A 22,443-nucleotide genomic window follows, 5' to 3' on the forward strand; every position below is an offset into this window, starting at 1 on the left:
CAATATTATATTTGGCTATTTGGTTAGATCTTGTTTATCTAATTTTAAATTGGTTGCCGACTTTCAACATACCGCCCTTCGAATATGCCTAATATGAGATTACCGGGTCAGTGTAAAATGATTTAATAATTCATTTGCCGAAGTAAACCTATTTTTTGTTATTATTAGAAACAGTACACATCGAGTTTAATAGCAATGATTTATAATTATTTAGTCGGAAAAGTCGCATTTTACTCTTTTAATATTTGTTAATTAATTTTTCTGTTTTGTATTGTAAAGAAGAAAGTATTTAACCATTCAATGTTGGTTAATAAATACGAGGTTTTAAGTATCTCATATATAAATGTTTACATTTACATAAGTTACAGCTTAGCGTAAACGTACAAGTGCAGTTGTAGCAGATTCATATTCTCATGACACGGTTTACATGTATTAATGCAGAGCGCCATTATTTTAACAATTATTTAGATTTCTATTCAGGGAATTTAATTTTCTTGAACTGTTTCGTTCTTGATAGATCTATCATGTTAAATTTATTAATTTTGTTAAAGCCGTTTTTTTTTAAACGTTTCTTTCGGCCGGTCTTTTACTTGTATTTTTTTTTCTAAGATATTCATATTTAATTGCGATTTTCGGATACACCGCAGATTGGAAGCTTTAGACATTAAATACAAATATTTAATTTATAGCGTAAATTTCTCCCGTGAAATTACTTCGTACTTGTAGATAAATTTATTAGATAGAAAATTAAAATGTATATTTTTCATAAATAATAAATTTGTTAATAGAGTTTCAAAATTCACACCCTTGAGAAGAAATTTAAAAAAAAATACAGTCTCCATTTCATAAAAATCCATTTAATCACTGTCAATTTTTTTATATTTATAAATAAACAACTTTTGTAAAATTACCACAGAGATCTCAGGTTCCTTTAATTATAATTAAATGTACTTTATAGTTTAGATTTGAAGCTCCGCAAGTATTTAGATCTAAAAATATAATTTAATTTAAATAATCTTTAAATTTAATTCAAAATCTTTTCGTCTTGTCAGAAAACGTTCCGCATTTTGAAACAATCCTATCAGGTTTTGCGTTTATTCTATCGTGAAGATCGTTTATCAGGTCTATCGTGTTTTGCGTTTATCGTGTTTTGCGTGTATCGTGTTTTGCGTTTATCGTGTTTTGCGTTTATCCTATCGTGCGTGTATCCTGTCCTATCGTGCGTGTATCCTATCGTATCGTGCGTGTATCCTATCGTATCGTGCGTGTATCCTATCGTATCGTGTATCCTGTAAAGAATAACGATGCGGGTACTGTAGTTTACAAGCAATAAACCTAGTTTATTGACTGTGAAACTCTGTTTACCTCATTTTGTGAATTTGGCGTGCCATAGCTATAGTTCAAAATTACATTAACATCTTTGTCTTTTTTAACACAAAGATAACATGATATGTCTGCCTCTGCAACAGAAAAGAAAACACATTAGATTATATTTATATATTACGGTCATCCTACTTCATTGGGAAAAATCTATATTACGGTTATCTTAATATTTTGTTACGGTCATCATTGTCAAAAACTTTGAGGTCCTACTACAGCTTTATTTCTTTAAATTCAAGTAAGTTATACTAACCTATAGCAAGTTCCCATTAGCGTACATTTAAATTTTTCAAGAACTAACACAGATAACCTAGCAAATGTTTTAAATCTTGACTGAAAATTTCTAACCGGTGACCTCGGCTGACATGTTTTGATCACCGTAGTATAGACCACTGTCAGCCGCTTTCCTACAGTGAACATTGTCGGGTGTAACCGGCTCTTGGGTCAAATGAAAATCCGTTCGATTAAGAGATAAATCCCCAATACATTCAAACACGTTTATTTCGTCGGTTTATTCGTCCACTATCAACTGGCCTATCTGTGAGAGCGTAAAACTTGAGCTTCGATAGAATTGTCCCACCCAAAATTTTGTGGCAGTTCACGAAAAATCTAGATCCATGCTCATTGTATCACGATTGTCCTATTTCGCGTTTTGACTGCAAGTGCGAAAAATGCTCAATAAGATGTAATATATATGAACAATGCATAGCGCGTGCTTCTATAATTACACGTATTTCAGATGACAAACCATATTAGGAAATGTTTTTGGAACTTGTACATCATCTCCCTGCCATATTAGGAAATCTGAGAGTGCTATGGCAGATGTGACTTGCCGTATAAGTTTTTATTGGTTTTCTCTAGAAACCCTATAGAGAGGTTAATAGGACAACCTCTCTAAAGGGTATCTACAGAAAACCAATAAAAACTTATACATATCTTCGTAATTTTTGAACAGAAAAGAGTTACTGAAAATTTTTGGGAAAATGGTAAAGGAATGTGTCATGTTTGAAATACATGTCAGAGAGAACTAATGCCAACTCCTGTGGTTCAATTAATGATAGTTTACTTTATTAAACCAAATTCAATTTATATCTGTATTGCCTCTGATCTCATCTGGATAAATGCCCTGCTTCCTTCCACTTATGTTTAGCTCACCTGAACCGAAGGCTCAAGTGAGCTTTTCTGATCAAAATATATCCGTTGTCTATCGTCGTTGTCGATGTTGTCGTTGTCGTCGTAAACTTTTCACATTTTCATCTTTTCACAAGAACCACTGGGCCAATTTCAACCAAACTTGTCACAACGTATCCGTAGGTAAACGGGATTCAATTTTTTTAAATGAATTTCTTCCAAGGGGAGATAATTATGAATTACTGGTAATGAAAAATCAATGGCACTTTCAAAAAATCTTCTTTTCAAGAACAACTGGGCCAAGAAAAATGAAACTCATGTGGATTCATCCTCTGGTAGTGTATTTTCAAATTTATTCAAATCATGAAGCCCGGGGCAAGGGTGGGGCCAAAATGACCGATCAAAGTTTTAAATAAAAATATATAGGAAAAATCTTTACAATTCTTCTTCTCAAGACCCATTGGGACATAAAAGATGATACTCATGTTGAATAATCCTCAGGTATTGTAGATTCAAGTTTGTTCAAATCATGACCCCCGGGGAAAAGGGTGGGGCTAAAATTGCCGAGCAAATTTTTACCTAGGAATGTATAGGAAAATCTTTAAAATTCTTCTTCTCAAGACCCACTGAGACAGGAAAGATGAAACGGGTGTGAATTTATCCTCAGGTAGTCTAGATTCAAGATTGTTCAAATCATGACCCCCCAAGGGTAAGTTGGGGCCATAATGGCTGATCAAACTTTTACATAGGAATGTATAGAAAAAATCTTTTGAAATATTTTTTCTCAACAATCACTGGACAAGGAAAGATAAAATTTATATGGAATCATCTTCAGGTAGTGTAGATACACATTTGTTCAAATCATGACCCCAGGAGAAAGATGGGCTAAAATAGCCGATCAAAGTTTAACAGGAATTTATATAAAAAATCTTTTTAAAAATTATTCTTCTCAAGAACCATTGAGACAGGAGAGATGAAATGCGTGAGAATTTATCCTAAGGTAGTGTAGATTCAAGGTTGTTCAAATCATGACCCCCGGGGTAGGTTGTGGTCATAATGGCTCATCAACCTATTACATAGGTATGTATAGGAAAAATCTTAAAAGATATTCTTAGATGAAATTCATAAAGAATAATCTTCTGGTTGTGAAGATACAAATTTCTCCAAATCATGACACACTAACCACTGGGCCAGGAAAGAGAAAAAACATGTGCAATCATCTTCAGATAGTGTAGAATCGACTTTGTTAAAACCATGACCCCCAGGGTCAAAATGGGCCAGCCATGCTTAGTTATAAAAAATCATCTTCAGGTAGTGTAGATTCTACTCTGCTCAAATTATGACACCCTGGGGTTGAAATTCAACCCCCCCCCCCTCTTACCTCAGTCAACTCTCAGTTCTGATCTGATATGTGCTTTTTCCTAGTCAATTGCTCAAGTGAGCGATCTGGTCCCTGGGCCTCTTGTTTGATATATGTAACTTTATTGTTGAACTGTTATGAATGTTGGGTTCTTCCTTTTTGTTGCAGCATGGCCAAAGGGGAATACCTGGTACTTTGTGAATTAAATATGATATTGAAAAAAGTAAAAATGATTTCTCTAATTAAAACATTCTAATGCTTGTCAAACTTTGAAAGGTACATTTTATTTCTAATTATCTTTAACCTCCACCCCTTTCAAAAAACATTTAGCCCTTATGTCCGTTTTTCAATGTATCTTATTGTTAAACATGCTTCAATATGGCTTGTATTTTCTAATGACTGCCTTTTTTAAATGATATTATATATTATTCATAGAATGACAATTTCCGAACAGAGTTAACTCAGATTTGGGCTACGTTTTATCCATGCATTTCCCATTTTTCCCATTTAAATACAGATCGTCCTGCGAGTCAAAACTTCTAGTCAAAAGTTTTGCTTATGAATGTACAGTCATGTAGTTTCGATTCTTTAAAAAAGGGTTACTAATAGTTATAGCTCTATGAATAGTTACTCAGCAATAAACTTCAATGTTGGTCGATAATAACAACTCTAAACTATTTCAAAGCTCAGGAATTCAATGTTTGTAGCTTTGTCGATTTCATCGATAATATATGCACAGAAAGTATTTTACAAATTTACTTTATGTGAATTCTAGACTGTAGATGTACACCCTAATTAAAGGTGCATAGACATAGATTTGAAATTAATATTTTCTGCATAATATTACGATTAACATATTTTAATAGCATTTCACACAAAAATGATTAAAAAATGTTATTCATCTAAAAGTTATAAATACACGGGTTTGATTGGCTCATGCATCCTAGTCTTAATTTTTAAGAAAAATGACAATCTTTTTGTGTATAAATGAAAAATATTGAAAAAAAAATCCAGATAATTCAAAGTAGAATTCTTAAAAAGCAAAACATACACACAGTATATTGTCAGTTCGTGCAGTTGTGGTGAGCATACTTTAACATTTAAAAGCACCCGGAGAATCGTAAACATCCACATTTAAAGAGCTCGTTTTCTGTTTACAAAAACTGTATCCGTTTCATGGGTTTGATCAATTTGCTAAACCCTGTACGCAACACTTAGCTCGGAATGACATTTGTTAAGGAGTTTTGCCTTCTAACATTTTTACTCTGAATATATCATTTTTAGGTCATCTGAGTTAACTCAGGTGACCTATTGCTATCCGTTTTCGTCCGTCGTCTTGCGTCGTCCGTCGTGCGTTAACAGTTGAACATTTTCAGCTTCTTCTCTGAAACCAATGAACCAATTTCAACCAAAGACTGTTTCCACTTAAACATACTGCCCTGGTCCCTTTTTTGGACCCCTCTAACTTAAATTAATTAACTCAAATATTAATAAGTTTACACCTAACTCATACTTTGTTATCTTTGTGGTATATTACTTGCAAAAATTCACACTGAAAACTTCGCCTTAGTTTTATAAATAGTAATGAAAAAAAACATACACTGGGTGTTAATTTCGGAATGTTGCGCTTGTCCGAGTTGGGTTTTAATTGTGTCACATTACTATTCGGAGTAGGCGAGGCATTTCATCGATCAATTGAAAACATGTAATATTTAGCCAGTTATAATGGACTCTTGAAATTAAATACAAAATACAAACTGTACACAGAAAAATTAACACTTGGAATTTCTCAAGGGCTACGCCAATTTTTTTTAAGGAAAGATGGTACTGTGGAAGATCTTTGAGATCTTTGAGATGTATATGATCCCTATAAATCCAGATCCCCTATTTTGTGGTCGTTTCTAAGTGGAAATTTTACACTTAAATAAACTGAGTTACTTGTATATGAAAACGGGGGAAAATTATATTTAAGAAAGACATCTATTTATTCTAAAAGATTAGTGTCGTCTCGAAATTTTATGACTTCTACCCCGTGTCTTTTATTTTTTACAGTAAAACACTTTGAGGAATGATGCTACTTCGGAGATGGGAGCTAAATCTTTGAAACTCGTTGAGCCTCCAAACGTGCCCCCTAAATCCAAGGTCTAAAAATAAACTATCTTTACATTTTGTCCAATGTCATATTCCATCACCCTATTAAAACACTCGACAAAGAAAAGGAGACATAATTCTATGTTGATTAATTGTAAATGTACATGTACATGTAACGGTGTAAGTTGGACGTCTTTCGACGGAGTGTCAATCAGATCTTCAACCACGTGGTTTACTTTTTTTTGTATTCACAATGTTACCTGAGTCTACAAATCATGTGGTTAATTTGAATATTAAACATGTCACAATCAGGTCAATGGCATGTAAACACCCGTAAACAGTGAAAAAAGCTGTCGGAGTTTTGTACCTTTTTTCAAAAAGTTTACCCTGAGCGCAGGCTTGCCCAAAATTTTCCCTTAGATATGTTGAATTTCCAACAGTTCTACACATTCTGTTCTTTTGAGAAAGAAGAAAGTACGGTATGAACAAAAATCCACCCAGTCCCAAAATCTTATCAAATTGTTCAAGAAACATGTCGAGAGTGACCACTTCCTATGTCATTTAAATTTAAGTTATTATCTCAAACCATTTCTTCAAGAGACCTCTTCAAATATAGGTAGTTTTGGTAAGAAAATAACGCTATGATGTTGTGGCGTCGTCAACTTGGCGTTATCGAATTTCAACGTTTTAACGTTTCAACTTTTTAATCCCGATACAGCGCCAAAAAAGAAAATAATTTTGAAGTGAAAAAAAAACTAGTGCTAATTGTAACGGGAACCGTTACAGATGTTCCCCAAACGCTCCCCAACTCCCTTTTTGTGCCATATTCCCTGTAAGCTTCATTAAATAAGGCAAACTCTATGCATTTAAGACTTAAACAACGTTTTCCTTAGAGGTATACCAAGTATATTCAAATTTTAGCATAGCACGAGTGCGCATGTGAATGTGTATGCATAATGACGATATCATCTTGTCTCCACTATTTAGAAATCTTGATATACTAGATATTGAAGCATTTAATCCAAAAGCATTCAAAAATACGCTCATTCAAGTATATTCTTAATTTTACCAATTTTACGTGCACGCACGTGCATGCATGTGCATGATGACCATACCCTTTTGTAGGAGTATATTATGACTGTCTATGGTCTAAATCCCATCCTGTTTGGTTGAAAAACAAGGGAGCTACGGTCATTAAAAGGTTAAGCCAATCAGATTGCAGCGCACGTGCATGCGCATTTATTAATGAAAATTGTTATATATCATATTGTAGGATATCTTAATGCATGCCTATGTTCAAGATTTCATAGCATTTCGTCAAAAACCGAAAAAGATATTGAGATTTTTGTTTCAGCCAATCAGATCAAAGCGCACGTGCACGCACGTACATGCATGTGTTTGATGACCATACCTTCTTGTAGTAGTCCATTTTGTCTGTCGATGTTCTAAACCCCATCTTGTTTGGTTGAAAAACAAGGGAGTTATAGCAATTTAAAGTTTAAGCCAATCAGATTGAAGCGCACGTGCATGCGCGTGTTTTCATGACAATTGTTATAAATCATTTTGTAGTACATCCTAAAGTATGCCTATATTTTAAATTTCATAACATTTTGTCAAACAAAAGAAAAGATATTGAGGTTCTTGTTTCAGCCAATCAGAACAAAGCGCACGTGCATGCGCGTGAGTTCGTGCTAATTTGACAGTGTGATATTATTTAGACTATTAATATATCTTTATATTATGAGTTTCAAAGCATTTCATCCAAAAATGTAAAAGTTACGGCCATATTAATTATATCAGTCATTTCACTCACTTCACGCGCCCGCACGTGCATGCGTATGCGCGCAAAATGACCTTCGTTCGGCACATCTACACAACACACCTATTAACTCTAAAAAGGTTTTAACTTAGTTTGGTGAACAGTTTCTGAGAACACTTCCGGACAAAAAAGTACCGGAGAAGAAATAAGAAGAAAAAAGAATAATAATAATAACTAGATACGATCTCGTTGCGAGCAACGAGTGGGTCTTCCGTCCGATTCTTGATAAGATGAGATAAGATTTTGATTGAGAATTTCATTCTTAAATAATGATAAAGATTGTTAAGAAAAAACAATTTTGCCTCCATAATCTGAAAACAGACATTGTACATTAAAGACTTTAAAATTCAACTTTTGGCCCTCACGGCCCCTAATATTAGGGATCAGCCATTTTTTCTTCATATCATCTTGAAGCTCTCAGGATTTTGAACACTTTATGTTCAACAACTATTCAGAGATTCTGTTTCGTTTTCAAGTTATTAAAAAAAGAAATATTTAGGGGCCAACCCTTCAACTCCTCAATGGGCACATTTAGCGAAAAATGAAAGGTTGCTTATTGTTTAGAACATGATTTTGAACATCTTTTGTTCAATATTAATTACTAAAATATTTCTGACTTTTGAGACGTAAAGCGTCAAAGATTACGCATTCTTGCCCCTTGTGGCCCCTTATTATGCACCATAGGACATTCAAATCATAATATATTGTTGAAGATTGTTGAGATAAACGTTTTTGCTTCAGTAATGTATAACAAAATATTGACAGGTAAAAAGTTATCGATTGAAGACTTTTGGCCCCTCTCGGCCCTTAATTTGAGTGCCCAGCCCCTTTTCCTTGATCTCATTTTAAAGCTTTCATGATTTTGAACAATTTTTGTGCCACATCTATTCAGAGATTCTTTTTCGTTTTTGAGTTATTTGCAAAAGAAATATTTAGGGGCCAACCTTAAACTCCTTAATGGAGACGTTTAGCAAAAAATGAAAGGTTGCATATTGTTTTGAACATGATTTTGAACATCTTTTGTTCAATATTCATAATCAAAATATTTCGCACTTTGGAGATATTAAGCTTCAAAGATTTAGCATTCTAGCCCCTTGTGGCCCCTAATTATGTACCATTCGACATAAAATTCATATTATATAGTTGCAGATTGTTGAGATAAACATCTTTACTTCAGTAATGCATTACAAAATATTTACTGATAAAGAGTTATCAATTGAAGTCTTTTGGCCCCTCTCGGCCCCGAATTTGAGTGTCCAGCCCCTTTTTCTTGATTTCAACTTAAAGCTCTTAGGATTTTGAACAATTTTTGAGCAACAACTATTCAGAGATTCTTTCTCGTTTCTGAGTTATTCGCAAAAGAAATATTTAGGGGCCAACCCTTCAACTCCCTAATGGGGACGTTTAGCGAAAAATGAAAGGTTGCATATTGTTCAGAACATCATTTTGAACATCTTTTGTTCAATATTACTTATCAAAATATTTCTCACTTTCGAGATATAAAGCATCAATGATTTAGCATTCTGGCCCCTTATAGCCCCTCATTATATAATATACGACATAAAAATCATAATATATAGTTGTAGATTGTTGAGATAAACATTTTTGCTTCAGTAATGTATAGCAAAATTTTGTCTGTTAAAGACTTATCAAAAAAATACTTTTAGCCCCTCTTGGCCCCTAATTTGAGTGTCCAGCCCCTTTTTCTGGATTTCATCTTAAAGCTCTTAAGATTTTGAGCACTTTTTGTTCAACAACTATTCAGAGATTCTTTTTCGTTTTCGAGTTATTCAGAAAAGAAATATTAAGGTAACCAGCCCTTCAGCTCCCTAATGGGGACGTTAAGCGAAAAATGAAAGGTTGCATATTGTTCAGAACATTATTTTGAACATCTTTTGTTCAGTATTACTTATCAAAATATTTCTCACTCTCGAGATATAAAGCGTCAAAGATTTGGCATTCTGGCCCCTTGTGGCCCCTAATTATGTACCATACGTCATAAAATATATAATATGTAGCTGTAGATTGTTGAGATAAACATTTTTGCTTCAGCATTATAATACAAAATATTAACTGATAAAGAGTTATCGATTAAATACTTTTGGCCCCTCTTGGCCCCTAATGTGATAAGTCAGCACCTTTTTCTTGATATCATATTAAAGATCTTGTTATTCTGCACAAATATTACTCAGTATGTGTTAACAAAATAATTATACCTTAAAAGATATGATGCAAAATGTCTCAAAAAATCAGTCATGATTCGTGTCCTAAATTTTGACCCCTACCGAGCTTCCATACTAGGCACTTCTGGAAATTTTGAAAACATAGGTACAAAACTATAACATATCGTCTATCACTCCTGAAAAATTCAGCCTTCTAGCGTTTCTCGTTTTTGAGTTTTTGTCCGGACAAAAATGTCATATAAAAATCGATTAAAGGGCGATAACTTTTGACCGGAAGTGAATTTCCAAAAATCAAGAAAAATGGATCAGGTTCACATTATTGCAAATCATCTCTGAAAATTTCAAGTGAATCGACCGAGCCGTCTCTGAGAAATCGTCTGCACAAAAATTGGTATGGAGAAAAGTAATAATAATAATAAGAAAAAAAGTGAAAAAGAAACAATAGAATAATAGAAGGGTCTTCCGTTGGAGACGGAAGACCCTAATAACTAGTGCTAATTGTAACGGGAACCGTTACAGATGTTCCCCAAACGCTCCCAAACTCTCTTTTATTTCCATATTCCCTGTAATATACTATATGTGAAAGCATTCAGTCCAAAGGTATTAAAAATCACTCATTCAAGTGTGTTTCTTATTTCATTCGTTCCAAATGCACGCACGTGCGTGCACGTGCATGACGACCATACTTTCTTGTAGGAGTCCCTTATATTTATTTATGTTCTGAATCCCATCCTGTTTGGTTGAAAAACAAGGGAGTTATAGCCATTTCAAGTTTCAGCCAATCAGATTGCAGCACACGTGCATGCGCGTGATTTCATGATTATTTTTCTATATCGCATTGTAGGATATCCTAATGAATGATTATGTTTTAAATCTCAAAGCATTTCGTCAAAAAACAAAGGAGATATAGTCATTTAAAGTTTCAGCCAATCAGATCGCAGCACACGTGCATGCGCGTAATTTCTTGAAATGTTTTGTATATCAAATTGCAGGGCATCCTAATGTATGACTATGTTTCAAATTTCAAAGCATTTAGACAAAAAACAAAGGCGATATAGTCATATAAAGTGTCAGCCAATCAGATTGCAGCACACGTGCATGCGCGTGATTTCATGAAATTTTTTCTATATCATATTGTAGGATATCCTGATTCATGACTATGTTTTAAATTTCAAAGCATTTCGTCAAAAAACAGAGAAGATACTGAGATTTTTGTTTTAGCCAATCAGAGCGAAGCGCACGTGCATGCGCGTGAGTTCGTGCTAATTTGACAGTGTCACATTATCTACACTATTAATATATCCTTACATAATGAGTTTCAAAGCATTTCATCGAAAAATGTTAAAGTTATGGCTATCTTAAATATATTAGTCATTTCACTCATATCACGCGCCCGCACGTGCAGGCGTATGCGCGCAAAATGACCTTCGTTCCGCACACCTACACTACACACCTATTAACCCTAAAACGGTTTTAGGTCAGTTGGGTGAACAGTTTCTGAGAACACTCGCGGACAAAAAAGTACCGGAGAACAAATAAGAAAAAAAATAATAATAATAATAACTAGTGCTAATTGTAACGGGAACCGTTACAGATGTTCCCCAAACGCTCCCCAACTCCCTTCTCGTGCCATATTCCCTGTAAGTTTCATAAAAGAAGGCAAAATCTATGCAGTTAAGACGTAAACAAGTTTTCCCAAAAGTATACCAAGCATTTGAAATTTAAGCAATGCAGGCGTGCGCATGTGATTGCATGAGCGTAATGACGATATCATCTTGTCAAAATTTTTTACTCATTGCACGTGCACGCACGTGCATGATGACCATACCGTCTTGTAGGTGTCCATTATGTCTGTCTATGTTCTTAATCCCATCCTGTTTGGTTGAAAAACAAGGGAGTTATAGCCATTTAAAGTTTTAGCCAATCAGATTGCAGCGCACGTGCATGCGCGTGTTTTCATGACAATTATTATATAACATATTGTAGGACATCTTAAAGTATGCCTATGTTTTAAATTTCAAAGCATTTTGTAAAAAAACAGAAAAGATATTGAGATTTTTGTTTCAGCCAATCAGAGCAAAGCACACGTGCACGCACGTGCATGCATGTGAATGGTGACCATACCATCTTGTAGGAGTTGTTTATGTCTATCTATGTTCTAAATCTCTTGCTGTTTGGTTGAAAACGAAGGGAGTTATAGTCATTTAAAGTTTCAGCCAATCAGATTGCAGCGCACGTGCATGCGCGTGATTTGATGAAAAATTTTGTATATCATATTGTAGTACATCCTAATGCATGTCTATGTTATAAATTTCAAAGCATTTCATCATAAAACAAAAAAGATATTAAGATTTCTGTTTCAGCCAATCAGAGCAAAGCGCACGTGCATGCGCGTGAGTTCATGAAAATTTGACCATGTCATCTTATCTACACATCTTATATATCGTTATATGATGAGTTTCAAAACATTTTATCAAAAAATATAAAAGTTACAACCATATTAAATATATCAGTCATTTTACCCATTGCACGCGCCCGCACGTGCATGCGAATGCGCGCAAAATGACCTTCGTTCAGCACATCTACACAACATGCCTACTAACCCTAAAAAGGTTTTAACTTAGTTTGGTGAACAGTTTCTGAGAACACTTCCGGACAAAAAAGTACCGGAGAAGAAATAAGAAGAAAAAATAATAATAATAATAATAATAATAATAATAAGAAACAGAGTAAACAATATGTTCCCCAACTTCGTTTGGGGAACATAACTAGGGCTAATTGTAACGGGGACCGTTACAGATGTTCCCCAAACGCTCCCCATGTCCCTTTTCGTGCCATAGCTTTTCCTGTAACACCTTGTATAAATATACTAAGTATTTAAGAATTTCATTTAAAGATATAAAAGTTACAATGACATCAACTATATATCATTTAACGTTTTGCATTGGCCCACACGTACATGTACATGCATATGCAAGATGATCATGGCATGTTGGTTAAGCGATTAACACATCTTTCTACCCCGCGAATAATAGAAAAAATACAGATATAAAGTTACCACATTTCAAGTATATATCATTTTTTGAAATACCTATTCACATTTAAATTCTCTACTGATTTTAACCTCTGGCTCAAAGTTGGTTTTATTCCTACGACAAGGAAGTGTTAAAGTCAACTGAGGATATCACATCGATGGCTAACCAATCAAAATGAACTTAGTCAATTTTAGTTCCATACATAGAAAAGGGATTTTCCTTTAATCTGTTCAGATTGTTTTAAATATATTTCCTCTCTGGTCATTTTGACAACTCTGGTACCTGTGCCTAGTAAATTTTATATACTATGTAAATAAATATATACATGTAAATGTTTTTGACCGGAACTATTCATTTTTTCCAAATTGAATGCATAGGAGGCTACTTTCTGGGGTTTATAATAGATATTTATAAAGACATTCGTATCAGCTAATGTGACCAATATTCTTTAAGACCTTCTTATTAATATATTTTTCATGAATGCAAATACCTGATTTTTTTTTTTTTACGAAGGAGCGTACATGTATATTGATTTTGAATTTCTGGGGATTGCGTAATTCTAAAAAAAAATCAATTAAATTTCAAAGGTTAAATAAACAAAGGATGCTTGGTATTAAAATATTGTTTCAAATCTGTGGAATTGAATGCTATTAACGACATCCGAATAAATACATGTAAACATACAAGGCTTATATACCAACTTTGTTCATCTGGACTTTAATTTCAAACACGACAGGATTTGTAATTAATTAAATTAATAATTTCTATATACTTTGGAAACTCACATCAAATATTTTAATACTCTTTCCTCAAGCTCTTTTCTGCAGTTTCCTTGAAATGTTATGTGGGTCCGAGGTGTAATTTTAGCTTTACAGCGATTCTCTACTTTGTGTGTGTGTGGGGGGGGGGTGGGGGGGGGGGGTTCTTTCTACCCTTGGGTTAAGGTCAAAGGTTAAGGTCGATTTCAAGTTCATAGATCAAGGTCATTTTGGTAAATAGCTAATATCAACATTTTATTCAGGTTACTAGTGACCTTGACCTAAGTATCAAGGTCAAGGGTAAAAAGATCTGCTTCAGTATGTTACATGTCTTTACATTTATAAGTTCTTAATTCTGCATGAACATCAAAAGACTTAAGTATTCTGTCGTTTAACGCATTGTGTGTGCGCGCATGTGCATGACGTCCTTGCATTTACTTTTGATGGTAGAATAATGTAGGCATTCATCATATCTATTCATATTCGAAATTTCACCCTGTATTATTGAGAACTAAGAAAGCTTTAGGCATTTAAACTTTTAGCCAATCAGATTGCAGCTAACGTGCATGTGCGTGCGTTCATGATTATTATTATATATCATGCTGTAGATCGTCATAATGTATGACTATGTTCAAAATTTCAAAGGATTTTGTCAGAAAACAAAAAAGATATAAAGACTTTTGTTTCAACCAATCGGAACGAAGCGCACGTGCATGCGCGTGAGATCTTGCTATTTTGACCATGTCTTCATGTCTATACTACTATTATATCCTTATATTATGAGTTTCAAAGCATTTCATCAAAAATTTAAAAGGTTACGGCTATATCTATCATATTGGTCATTTCACGCGTTACACGTGTGCGCACATGCACGCACGTGCGCGCAAAATGATCTTCGTTCCGCACATCTACATAACATACCTAGTGACCCTAAAAAGGTTTCACCTAGATCGGATGAGTAGTTTACGAGAACACTCGCGGACAAAAAAAGTACCGGAGAAGAAAATTCAGAAAAAAAGTAAAAACAATATGTTCCCAAACTTCGTTTGGGGAACATAATAAGGAGACTAATTGTTCAGATTACAATTTTGATTTTAATTCAGGTAACAATATGAAGCCTTTTCACCTTCTTGAGTGTTTTCATATCATTGGGCTTCAAGAAAAGAAGTACAAAGCAAAACAATGAATAAAACAGCAAAATTCTAATTTTCTACTACCGTGTTTTTAAGATCGGGCTCGGAGTTGGTTTTATTCAATTTTAGTTCCATACATAGAAAAGGGATTTTCCTTTAATCTGTTCAGATTGTTTTAAATATATTTCCTCTCTGGTCATTTTGACAACTCTGGTACCTGTGCCTAGTAAATTTTATATACTATGTAAATAAATATATACATGTAAATGTTTTTGACCGGAACTATTCATTTTTTCCAAATTGAATGCATAGGAGGCTACTTTCTGGGGTTTATAATAGATATTTATAAAGACATTCGTATCAGCTAATGTGACCAATATTCTTTAAGACCTTCTTATTAATATATTTTTCATGAATGCAAATACCTGATTTTTTTTTTTTTACGAAGGAGCGTACATGTATATTGATTTTGAATTTCTGGGGATTGCGTAATTCTAAAAAAAAAATCAATTAAATTTCAAAGGTTAAATAAACAAAGGATGCTTGGTATTAAAATATTGTTTCAAATCTGTGGAATTGAATGCTATTAACGACATCCGAATAAATACATGTAAACATACAAGGCTTATATACCAACTTTGTTCATCTGGACTTTAATTTCAAACACGGCAGGATTTGTAATTAATTAAATTAATAATTTCTATATACTTTGGAAACTCACATCAAATATTTTAATACTCTTTCCTCGAGCTCTTTTCTGCAGTTTCCTTGAAATGTTATGTGGGTCCGAGGTGTAATTTTAGCTTTACAGCGATTCTCTACTTTGTGTGTGTGTGTGTGTGGGGGGGGGGTTCTTTCTACCCTTGGGTTAAGGTCAAAGGTTAAGGTCGATTTCAAGTTCATAGATCAAGGTCATTTTGGTAAATAGCTAATATCAACATTTTATTCAGGTTACTAGTGACCTTGACCTAAGTATCAAGGTCAAGGGTAAAAAGATCTGCTTCAGTATGTTACATGTCTTTACATTTATAAGTTCTTAATTCTGCATGAACATCAAAAGACTTAAGTATTCTGTCGTTTAACGCATTGTGTGTGCGCGCATGTGCATGACGTCCTTGCATTTACTTTTGATGGTAGAATAATGTAGGCATTCATTATATCTATTCATATTCGAAATTTCACCCTGTATTATTGAGAACTAAGAAAGTTTTAGGCATTTAAACTTTTAGCCAATCAGATTGCAGCTAACGTGCATGTGCGTGCGTTCATGATTATTCTTATATATCATGCTGTAGATCGTCATAATGTATGACTATGTTCAAAATTTCAAAGGATTTTGTCAGAAAACAAAAAAGATGTAAAGACTTTTGTTTCAACCAATCGGAACGAAGCGCACGTGCATGCGCGTAAGATCTGGCTATTTTGACCATGTCTTCATGTCTATACTACTATTATATCCTTATATTATGAGTTTCAAAGCATTTCATCAAAAATTTAAAAGGTTACGGCTATATCTATCATATTGGTCATTTCACGCGTTACACGTGTGCGCACATGCACGCACGTGCGCGCAAAATGACCTTCGTTCCGCACATCTACATAACATACCTAGTGACCCTAAAAAGGTTTCACCTAGATCGGATGAGTAGTTTACGAGAACACTCGCGGACAAAAAAAGTACCGGAGAAGAAAATTCAGAAAAAAAGTAAAAACAATATGTTCCCAAACTTCGTTTGGGGAACATAATAATAATAATAATAAGAAACAGAGTAAAAACAATATGTTCCCCAACTTCGTTTGGGGAACATAATAAGAAACAGAGTAAAAACAATATGTTCCCAAACTTCGTTTTGGGAACATAATAAGACAGCAAAATTCAAATTCTCTTTTTTCTACTAGGATTTTTACATCGGGCTCGGAGTTGGTTTTATTCAGAAAGACTGAACTGGGTTCAAGGCAACTAGGGGTACTACACCGGTAACTGAACCAATCAAAATGAACTTAGTCAATTGTAGTTCCATACATATAAAGCCGATTTTCCTTTCTTTTGAGAGTTTTTTTTTTATTTCCTTCCAGGCCATTTTGACAACTCTGGTACCTGTGCCTAGGAAATTTTATCTACTCTGTAAATAAATAAAGTTTTTTGACAGGAACTATTTTTCCAGGGCATAGGAGGCTACTTCCTGGGGTGCTTTTGAGATGTTTATAAAGACACTGAAAACACGTGGATTTGAGGGTAGCCCTGTTTGCAGATGTAAATAAATCAGAAAATGCCGTGTACGTACCCTGGTTTTTTGGTGTCAGCCAATGTGACAGGTATTGTTTAACACCCCCTCATTAATATTTTTTCATGAATTCAAACACATGATGTTTTACGGGAAAAAAACGTGTATTGCTTTTTAATATACCGAAACTCGCTATTTCTGGGGATTGTGTAATTCTAAAAAAAATTCAGATAAATTTCAATGATAAAATAAAAGAAGAATGTTTGGTATTAAAATATTAATTCATATCAGTAGAATTGAATGCTATTAACGACATCTGGAGAAATAGGCTTTAAAAGGTTTTTATCATATCTTTGTTCGTCTGCACTTAAATTTCAAACACGACAGAATTTGTAATTTTTGCCGTAAAAATTCATAATTTCTATATACTTTAGAGACTTACCGTAAAACTTTCAGGAGACTTTCTATGAAGTCTTTTCTGCACCTTAAGTGAAATTTTACGTCGATCCCAGGTGTTGATTGAGTTTCAGAAAAATTTTCTACGTTGCTATTGATTTTTTTCTTTTAAGGAGAAGGGGGGGGGGGTGACTTATTTATTCTAAGCTTTTGTTAAAGTGAGTTTGTAAATACATCTACGAACTTGAGCTGGATTGTGACCTTAGGGTCAAGGGGTCAAAGGTCAAGGGGTCAAAGGTCAAGGTCATCAAAGCATTTCATAAAGAAATATAAAACTAACGGCCATATCAAGTATACAAGTCATTTGATCATTGCACGCGCGCGCAGGTGCAATGCATGAAAGCCATATCATCGTGACTACACTTTTAATGTGTTTCTATTCTTTGAATTTCGAAACGTTTCATCAAAAATTTACGACTGTATCAAGTAAATCGGACATTTAACGCATTGCGCGCGCACACGTGCATGCATGTCCTTGCATTCAAGTTTGATAGTAGTGTAATGTAGGAATTTGTCGTATCTATTCATATTCTAAATTTCATCCTGTTTGGTTGAGAATCAAACAAGTTATAGGCATTTAAAGTTTTAGCCAATCAGATCGCAGCACACGTGCATGGGCGTGGTCTCTTGAAAATTTTTATATATCATATTTTAGGACGTCTTAAGGTATGATTATATTTTAAAATTCAAAGTATTTTGTCAAAAAACAAGTAAGATATTGAGATTTTTGTTTCAGCCAATCAGAGCAAAGTGCACGTGCACGCGCGTGCATGCATGACCATAACTTCTTGTAGGAGTCTATTATGTCTGTCTATGTTCTAAATCCCATCCTGGTTGGTTGAAAAACAAGGGAGTTACAGCCATTTAAAGTTTAAGCCAATCAGATTGCAGCGCACGTGCACGCGTGTGCTTTCATGACTAATGTTATATATCATATTGTAGGATATCCTAAAGTATGCTTATATTTTAAATTTCATACCATTTCATCAAAAAACAGAAAAGATATTGAGATTTTTGTTTCAGCCAATCAGAGCGAAGCACACGTGGATGCGCGTGAGTTCTTGCTAATTTGACAGTGTCACATTATCTACACTATTAATATATCCTTATATAATGAGTTTCAAAGCATTTCATCGAAAAATGTTAAAGTTATGGCTATATGAAATATATTAGTCATTTCACTCATTTCACGCGCCCGCACGTGCAGGCGTATGCGCGCAAAATGACCTTCGTTCCGCACACCTACATTACACACCTATTAACCCTAAAAAGGTTTTAGCTTAGTTGGGTGAACAGTTTCTGAGAACACTCGCGGACAAAAAAGTACCGGAGAACAAAGAAGAAAAAAAAGAATAATAATAATAATAATAAGAAACAGAGTAAAAACAATATGTTCCCAAACTTCGTTTGGGGAACATAATAATAAGAAACAGAGTAAAAACAATATGTTCCCCAACTTCGTTTGGGGAACATAATTATAGCTTACTCATCTGTTCCATTTATGATCTACTCTTAAAATGTGGAGCGAGATCGCTGAATGTAAAAATTAATTTTCTTTACTGGAAATATTGTTGGTCATTGATTTTGCTACATTTTCTCGCCAAGAAAGTCAATGGAACATTAATAACTTGATTAAGTTTATAATTCCAATTTTTTGCTCACGGTGAAATCTTCAAGTTCCGAAGAACAATATATCTTTCTTTATCACTTTGATTTTGTGTGTGTGAGGAAGGTGTGTGTGTGTGCACAGGAGTTCGCGTACCTATCAATTTTGCCCAAATTTGTCTGTAAATAAAAAAGATACGTAATACCAATAATAACACAGGAGTTGGCGTACCTATCAATTTTGCCCAAATTTGTCAGTAAATAAAAAAATACGTAATACCAATAATAATATTATTATTATACATATTACGTATTTTTTTTATTTAATGAAAATTTCGGTATACATAGGTACGCGAACTCCTGTCGTGTGTGTGTGTACAGTATAACAGTACGACATTATTTGTGTATTATTCTGATGTTTGTTAATGAAGAAGGCTATCTTAATTTAATTTTTGTCTATAACATGTAAATATATAAACCTAAGACAATTTTCAAATCGGCTTTTTTCTTTAAGAGAAAACATGTATATATATATACAAGAACATTTTTTTACTATATATATAAAAAAGAACATCAGGATATTCAAACACGCAAATCTTATTTATTTGTGAGGTGTGTGTGTGTGGGGGGGGGGTGCTTAGGTTAGAACTCCAGCACCAAATTTTTTTCCCCGAACACCAACACTTTCCCCAATTATTTAAGCCTGTACTGCAACATGTCTGTGGAAAGTGGGGAGGGGGCTTAACCTACGCAGCAGTGTCCGATCTCTTTACTAAGTGTATCTTTGGGGGAAAAAAGAGTGGGGCCCGCCCGGTTCCGACGCCTATATGGATCTCTTTAAAAGTAGGCAAAACATTCAAAAGAGTCTTTTTTGTTTAATAATTAGCATTGTAAATTCCCCCTCTGATAAGTTGTGTGAAATCATTAATCTAACCTTTATATGACATATGACATTGACATTTCAGCTTGATTGAATCACACGTTATGCACATTCTTTAATTGCAGACTTATGAGTCATCATGTTTATTAACTGCAGATCTGTAGCTCTCCGAAAAATATATATTAATAGACCGGAGAGCTACAGTGCCACCCATTAAAAAAACTGTATATTTATTGCGCAAAAAAAGTGCGCTCGGTTGTCGATTTATTTCTCCATGTTTTTAAAACTGTAATCTCAAAATATTACTAACCGTGTGTTCTTAGCATATTCTTTTACTCTTTCCACAACAAAATATTCCTCATAATTGTTTTTAATAGTCCTCCTGACCCTGTTATTGTAATCATCGAACATTTCGTTTATTACGTAATACTTTCATTTTGGTTTCAAAGATAATTCGGACCAATATTCGTCGTTCAGATGTCAACTACGAGAGAACTTGATAGAGGAGAGGGGAAATTTTTGAAATTTTCTCTTTTTTTGCAATTGAGGTAAGAATTTGGAAGAATTAATCAAGAACCGAGCGCACTTTTTTGCGCAATAAATAAAGTTTTTTTTCGATGGGTGGCACTGTAGCTCTCCGGTCTATCAATATATATTTTCGGAGAGCTACAGATCTGCAGCTGCAAGTTTATAAAATGCAAGTATATCTAATCTTGCAATTTAACCACTTGCGTTTAATTTTTATTTCAGATCTTTGTTATGTTCCGAAATTCGGAGCAAAAATGACATCTGATTTTAATCAGATTCCCTTGATGGCAAATAAGGGCGGTCTTCGCACGATTGAAAAATTAAACATCGATATATCATTAGTGCTTTATTATTAAAATGCGGGATATACATTCTTCCGAGTTATATAACACTTGTAAATAAATCTCTTTTTTGTATAATTCTAATTTGAAACATAAGTTTAATTTGATTTAATTCAGGATGTAAATTCAAACTAAATTTTTAAACAATATAATGGATATCTGAGTTTAAAAAAAATACGCGATTAAGTTAGATTAAGATGATACTTGCTATCTGCGTGCAAATTAATTTTTTTCATGAATTTGAACTTTGATATTCCCAAGTTTCTGTGGGTTAAATTGACGTTAAACTGCATCTTATATTTTTTATCCAATCCGGAAATGAATGTATATATACATGTATTATTGTTTTAAATCTCGAATATCTATGAAACCTATAAAAAAAGAAGCCCGTCTTCTTCTTCTGTGTTAATAAATACGATTATTCAATTGATCTTTTTTTATTTAGCGTATTCTTTGGCTCTTTACCTATCTATCCTTATCGGAAATATTTGTCAGATGCAAGTAGGGCCTACACATCACAGGGCCCTCGTGATTTGCCTTATTATCCTTGCATATTTTGCAGTTTGTATGCTATTTTTTTTTTGACAAATAGACTTACATTTCTTTATTAACATTTTTTAAATGAATTATGGTAACATAATTTCACATAAATAAAATTACACCTTTCAGTGAACTTTCAATCCGCCACCGGAAATAGTAATATAAAGTTAAAATAAACATACTGCACATTCCTCGAGCAAAATCTTATCCGTTTTCAGACGTCTTTCATCAAAATGTTTTGAAATATATGTGTTTAATTTTGCTCGAGGAATGTGCAGTATGTCAATTTTAGAAATATCTGTTGAAAAAAGTGGAAAAAAATAGCAATTTCGGAAAAAACGGATCTTTAAACGTGGTGTATACGTTTAAATAACGGAGTGTGGAAATTTTGCTTTGCATATTTTAAAACTACCAATCTTCTAGTACATGTACATAGTTTTTATAATTTGGCAAACCTGTTTATTAAATTACAGAAAATACTGGGCCTCCGTATAATAACTAACGTACTTAATTCTTTGGGCAAGCATGCGTTTACTATGTATTCAAGCTGTATAAATCGGAATAACTTTGAATAACAATGGAAATTCGTGATTTGAATTGACTCCTCTTACAAAACACAGCCTCGCTCTTTAATTTTATTCACTTTAAATTTCTGTAATTTTGCAATGTAGCGATTAAGACCTAGATAGAATTATTTTATTAACTTCATTAGGCTACTTTCTATACTTTATTTTTGCGTAATTTACCGGGGGCCATTTTTTGTACACTTAATGCAATCATTCTTTGGCAAAAAGCATCTACGGGTGAAGGGGAACAAGAATAATGAGTTTTATGATCCCTGCCCCCTTGGGCCTGAGGGGTGGGGCCCAAACCACTAGAATTTATGCAATTTTTAAAAATATTCTTCTTTACTCTTGGTCATGAAGCATTCAAACTGTTTGCATGACCGAATTAGCATAGATTCCTCTACCAAAATTG

This window comes from Saccostrea cucullata, unplaced genomic scaffold (assembly GCF_032062105.1).
Source record: "Saccostrea cucullata isolate Sc308-1 unplaced genomic scaffold, CSIRO_AGI_Scuc_v1 ctg728, whole genome shotgun sequence".
Taxonomy (NCBI): domain Eukaryota; kingdom Metazoa; phylum Mollusca; class Bivalvia; order Ostreida; family Ostreidae; genus Saccostrea; species Saccostrea cuccullata.